Below are 6,261 nucleotides of genomic sequence, written 5' to 3'. Positions count from 1 at the left end.
TCCACATGAGATGGTTTTTGCCTTTTTACTTCTAAGATGTAACACATTTCAGGGTGAAAAGGGATACTGGGTGAGAAAAAAATGTAGTCCGGGATGATAAAATACATGTGAATTTATTGGATGGTGAAAAGTGTCTGGTGATTAATATAGGAGGGCTTAGTGACATCAGCTTAAAATCATTTTTATAGGTTAAATTTTGTTTGGAAGAAAACTCTAATTGCAATTAGAGCAATTGTTTAATTAATTGTCATTAAATAATAGCACCAGTCCTGGGACAGATGCTGGTCTTACGCTTTTGTTTAATCGTAACTCAAAGACTGAATCATCATTTTTCCCAATGGGAACTGATGAAGCTGTCACTGAAGTATGTGGTGCAGTCAACTAACAAAGCTTTTGATTTAATGTCACGTCTCTGTGTTTGATGGTTACTCTATCATTAAGTGCTTCCCGATGGGAAAACGTGTTTGCTTTGCCGTTTACGCATATGTCGAGCACTATCTTGACATCTAATCAAATTTCGCCTCTGAAAAATAAACTGAAGTGATATAGCTCAAAGACATGAAAAATTAAACGATGTCTGTGGCATCTGTCTGATACTGGTTCTAATTTATTACACAAAACCTGAATGTTTCTGATCTTGTCAACGGCGCTGCACCCCGGTGTTCACTGCTATACTAGCAGAGTGGTTTTGATCTAATATTCATCATAGCGGTTCAAATGAAGTTTGGTTTGCTGTGAATTCTATTACAGTGGGGATTATCTACATATAACAAGTGTCACATAGATTTGTCATAGGCTTTCTTTCTTTCAGTGAAAAACAAAATAACTTTTAAATGAGAGACTAATACTGTATAGAGGCTCTCAGGCATCATTAATTTCGAATAGGTTGTCTTTTTGATTTCTTCAATGACTCTTGAGAACATACACAAACACAAAATACATAAAATGTTTTAGTTTTTTTTTTTATAAATATATGTGAATTCTGAAAGAAATGTTCTGTATTCAAAAAGTTATGTCTACATAGGTTATGTATGGGCATTATAGACTATGGCATTGATTACCACAGAATATAATTGTTTACAGTAATGCATGTTTGTTAATCTGTGGGGCAATGGTGAAGTAAAAGTAGAAACACACAGCTCTTGTTTTTGTTGAAGCACTTATTTTTATACAGAATTCATTTAGACAGTAATTGTAAAAGTAAAAGTTCTTTTAACCCTTTGATGCACAAGCTATGAAAACCCCTTCTAATGCGCAACATGGGTCAAAAATGACCCATATTCATTTCCTATGTAATTTCAATAACGGTTGAGTGTTTCTTTGCTGAATCTTTAAAAGAAATGTATTTTATCATTCATTTATTCCAGGTATTCCTTAAATATCTTGTCTTTGATTGACAAAAATCATTATGTTAATTTTTTCTTTCTCACTTTATAAACAAACACTGTTTTTGTTTGTCTACATCAATTTTACACACATGGGTCAAAAATGACCCATATTAATTTCCTATGGTATTTCAGTCATGACTGAGTGTTTCTTCGCTGAATCTTTGAAAGAAATGTATTTTATCATTTATTTATTCCAGGTATTCCTTAAATATCTTGTTTTTGATTTTAACAAATCATTGTGTTTATTTTTTCTGTCTTTTTTTCATAAACAAACAGGTTTTGTATTTCTACATCAATTTTACACACATGGGTCAAAAATGACCCATATAGAAACCTTTGCAAATTTTTGCAAGTAGGAACATATTTACTGCAGACAACTGTTCATCTGCCACACATTTCACATCTCAACATGGCTGCTTTTGTATATTTGATGGATTTCATATAATAGGCTATATATTATATTTCATAATTTGTATTTTTTGTCATAAACCAATGCTACTGGTCACCTTTTACATCTATCAGTGTTCCTGAAAAGTAACAGTTTTGAAGAAGGTTTCTGTCCAACAGTGAAAATATATAAGTGTATCGATCAACAGTTCTTTTGATTTTCTTCATCTAGAGTGTTAGCGTCTGGTCCTCAACAGAACTGAGGTGGATGATGACATCACTGTAAAAAAAGCTGATAGTATACTTTGCACACAGTCAAACGCAATTTAAATGTGTATGTGCAGGTTGCACATACACAGTTACAGAAATCCGGCGGAAATTATAAAAAGTTACAAAAATCAGTATGCTGACCCTCACGTACGCATAAAAAGTGAAGTATACTTTGGCCTTTAGAATGGTAATAACACACACATTCAAAAAAATTCATTCAAAAAGAAAGGAAAAATTAAAATAAGGATTTGTTTATTGAGTAATAGATAGAATAATGAATGATGAAATTAATTTATTGTAATATATGCAATATAGAAAATAACTCATTCAGGTCACTTTAGACCCATGTTGTATATGTCCAAAACTGTTACTTTTCAGGAACACTGACAGACTTATAGGGTGACCAGTTGCATTGATTTATGACAAAAAATTAAAAATTATGAAATATATAGCCTAATATATTAAATATAATAAGACTTACATCCATCAAATATACAAAAGTAGCCTTGTTAAGATGTGAAATGTGTGGCAGATGAACATTTGTCTGCGGTAAATATGTTCCTCCTTGCAAAAATTTGCAAATATTAAAGATTTCTATATGGGTCATTTTTGACCCATGTGTGTAAAATTGATGTAGAAACTGTGTTTGTTTATAAAGTAAGAAAGAAAAAATAAACACAATTATTTGTAGAAAATCAAAAACAAGATATTTAAGGAATACCTGGAATAAATGAATGATAAAATACATTTCTTTTAAAGATTCAGCAAAGAAACACTCAGTCATGACTTAAATTCCATAGGAAATGAATACGGGTCATTTTTGACCCATGTGTGTAAAATTGATGTAGACAAACAAAAACTGTGTTTGTTTTTAAAGTAAGAAAGAAAAAATGAACATAATGATTTTTTACAATCAAAAACAAGATATTTAAGGAATACCTGGAATAAATGAATGATAAAATACATTTCTTTTAAAGATTCAGCAAAGAAATACTCAACCGTTATTAAAATTACATAGGAAATGAATACGGGTCATTTTTGACCCATGTTGCGCATTAGAAGGGTAGTGATACAAAAATTTGTGATGATCAAAAACAAGTTAATTGAGGAATACCTGGAATACTGAATGATGAAATTAATTTCTTGCAAAGATATAGAAAATAAAAACTCAGCCGGGTCATTTTTGACCCATGTTGTGCATCAAAGGGTTAATGGTGGGTCTGCTTTTTTAGACTTCAGTAAAGTTGGTTTTATATTCGCACATTCGGACTTCTGATAAATTCAGACTTTCCAATAAATGTGCAATAAATTAATGTTTGCAAATTTTAAGCAGCGACATGATATTGACAACCAACGATTGTCAACTTACAACATTTTTCACAGTCGATCAAAATAGGCAAGTATTGTTTTAATGGCATATTTACTTGTGAATGTCCACTGAATGTCCAATGTAGTGTGATTAACAAGGCTATTGAATACGGATGTCCGAATGTGCGAATATAAAACCAACTTTACCCAAGTCTTTTTTAGGCGGACGAACGGTAAGAGATAGAAGTGTTTTCAATGGTATCCACAGTAAAATGCTCACTTTTAAGAGCTCATGTTTTTTTTTTTTTTTTTTTGGTCTACTGAAATTTCTTGGAAAGACATATTTGCAGTGTTTCATAAGCAGAACAATGCAAAAAAACAACAACAACAACAAAAAAAAACATTAAATTACAGTACAACGAATGAGAAGAGATTTATGTCTCCCTCACAGCCTCGCTTTTTTCCCCTTAAAAATCTAAAATGGCGCTGCTGCGAATGTCTAACGTTATTGTAAAATAAATAAAGTTGCACTTACGTGATTCACACTCTCGTAAACACATTAAAAACTGAATGGTGGTCACAGTGTAAACTAAAGTCTTCCCTCTTGATCTTCCGTTGTAAAGGCGCGTCCACACACCAACGGACGATAACTTTTGAAATGCTAAGCACGCGAAGTTTCGTTCTGTCACCATAATCGGCGGTCAAAGTTTTTCATCGTTTTCAAGCTGAAAAAAATCTCTCTGAAGGTAAATCCAACTATATCTTTCCTCTGTCGTTGTCGTTGACACCGATAATATCTTAGATTAAAAACATATGTACTTGGTGGGAACAGGCCTTGTCTTCTCTCTATGTGCTTGCAGGTTTGTAGTTGTTTTTTTCTTCTTGAAAACTCATGTCTTTACTTATTATTTACTTATTATTTACTTCTTAGATATGTGGACAATGTTTACCTCATTGATCTTCGCGTTTTGCTGAATGTTTATATAATTCCTGTAGTTGTCTGAACGCATTTACCTCTTCCACCACCGGAGGTCGCAGTTTCCTCATTAATTACACTGAATGTTTCCCACTCCTTGCGTACCTCTGAATGAAGAACCAATTATTGAACTAAATACTTGAAAATGATAACGAAGTCAGGTCATTGGCTATCTATTAGTTAGTCACTTCTCAATACCCCACTGGTCTGACAGTAGGACCTGAGAAGCTTTTAAATTGTGATGTGACAATCTTTCTTTGTAAACTAACATCTGTCATTAACAGGACAGATGTCCCTGTTGTCCAATAGAGAATTTGTCGCTCCTGGTAAGTAAGTGTAACAGATGTTTTATTTACAGTGACAATCCCACTGGACAAACCTCAGGTTTCAATTGAACAAAAGCCTGCTCTGGGCCAGAAAAATAGGCTCCACACTGTCCCTTTAAACCTGCTGGGCTCATAAGAGGTATCAGTGTCCAGTTTCTACATAACAGTGATGCATCTAGTTAAAAATATTCATGTAATTGCACCTGCTCTTCCAGCCACAGACATTCAGGCTCAGTTTGTCCGGTTGCTGTTCTTTCAGATTTTATGTTGTGTCTTTCTCCCTTCATTCAGGATGTGTTGTGATTTTTATTTTTTAACAGGGGGACACAACCCAATCTTCTGAGTCTCTTGAGTGATCTGTGTGTTGTTCATGTAAAAGCATATGCATGTATCTCCCGCTGTGATGCAGCTCTTCTCTTAAGCAGGTGTGTTTTCTCAGTGTCTCTCTTTACAGTAGATATTTGTGGATGTGGGTTTGGCCCCTGAAGGGATCCTTTCTAAATTCAGTTTCGTGAAGCTCAGTTCTACTCTTCTCTGCTCAGATATTGCTCTATCATCGCTCTCGATACTTTACAGAGTTTTGTTTCAACTTTGTATCCAGTATTAAGTTTGTCTCAGCTATTTCTTTTAGACTTCCTCCAATTAAAACCGAGACAAATGAGTCACTAGTTGTGCTCCAGTAAGAGAAATAAAATTGATGTCGAGCAGCTCAGATCTCTTGATATGGTGAAAGCTAATGAGAAATGTTCATATTGAGATCTTGCCTTTTCATTGTAGACTTTGGTATTTTGACAACTAGATGAGATTACTGGGGTCTTTTTGTTTCAGGAGAAACAAACCTTGTCAAAACTTATGAGAAACAACTGAGACATTTATAATTTTTATTTCCAATTTGAGTGTTTCTGGAGCTTATTCTGGCAAAGTTGTCTCGGTATCATCTCAAATGTTTTTCATGAATCTTTTAGGAGGAAATGTATGTCAGCTCACATCGTCTGATCTTGAGAGAATATTTTTGAGTTCATATTGCGATCTCTGACTTTTAATTACAGACTTTGATATCTTGGCAAATATGAGAACAGTTTGAGAAATTAATGAGATCTCTTCTGAAACTCCTGAGATTACGTGATTCTTTGAGAAACACCTAAGAAAGAGGTTGCACTTGCATTTAATCTCATACTTGTTTAGTAGAAACTATTGAGATTATTTTTTTTTTTTTGTGATTTTTATTTTTTTACCCCATATATAATGCTGTCTCTTCCCAGAGGAGGATGTAATTGCTCAGTGGTTGTTCTTTTATGTCTCAGTTGACTTTAATGGTGTTCTTTGTATAAACTTTAAGTATAATGTATGAACTTTAGAGGTTTCTCCTAAAAATCCTTAGGAGAAATAAAAATCGCATTGCTCAGATCATTTGGTATTGGAAGCATCTGAGAAATGTTTATTCATATTGAGATCTTTACCTTTTTAATTGCAGATTTTGTCATTTTTGCACATCTGAGCACAGTTTGAGACAATGAAATCTCTTTTGAAACTAGAGGAAACGTGAGATTACTGAGGAATTTTCTTTAGGAGAAACATCTGTGAAGCAGGAGACCCCTGCAAAATC

The sequence above is a fragment of the Megalobrama amblycephala genome, linkage group LG1 (assembly GCF_018812025.1).
Source record: "Megalobrama amblycephala isolate DHTTF-2021 linkage group LG1, ASM1881202v1, whole genome shotgun sequence".
In the NCBI taxonomy this organism is placed as follows: Eukaryota; Metazoa; Chordata; class Actinopteri; order Cypriniformes; family Xenocyprididae; genus Megalobrama; species Megalobrama amblycephala.
Note: the sequence above shows the minus strand (reverse complement) of the source record.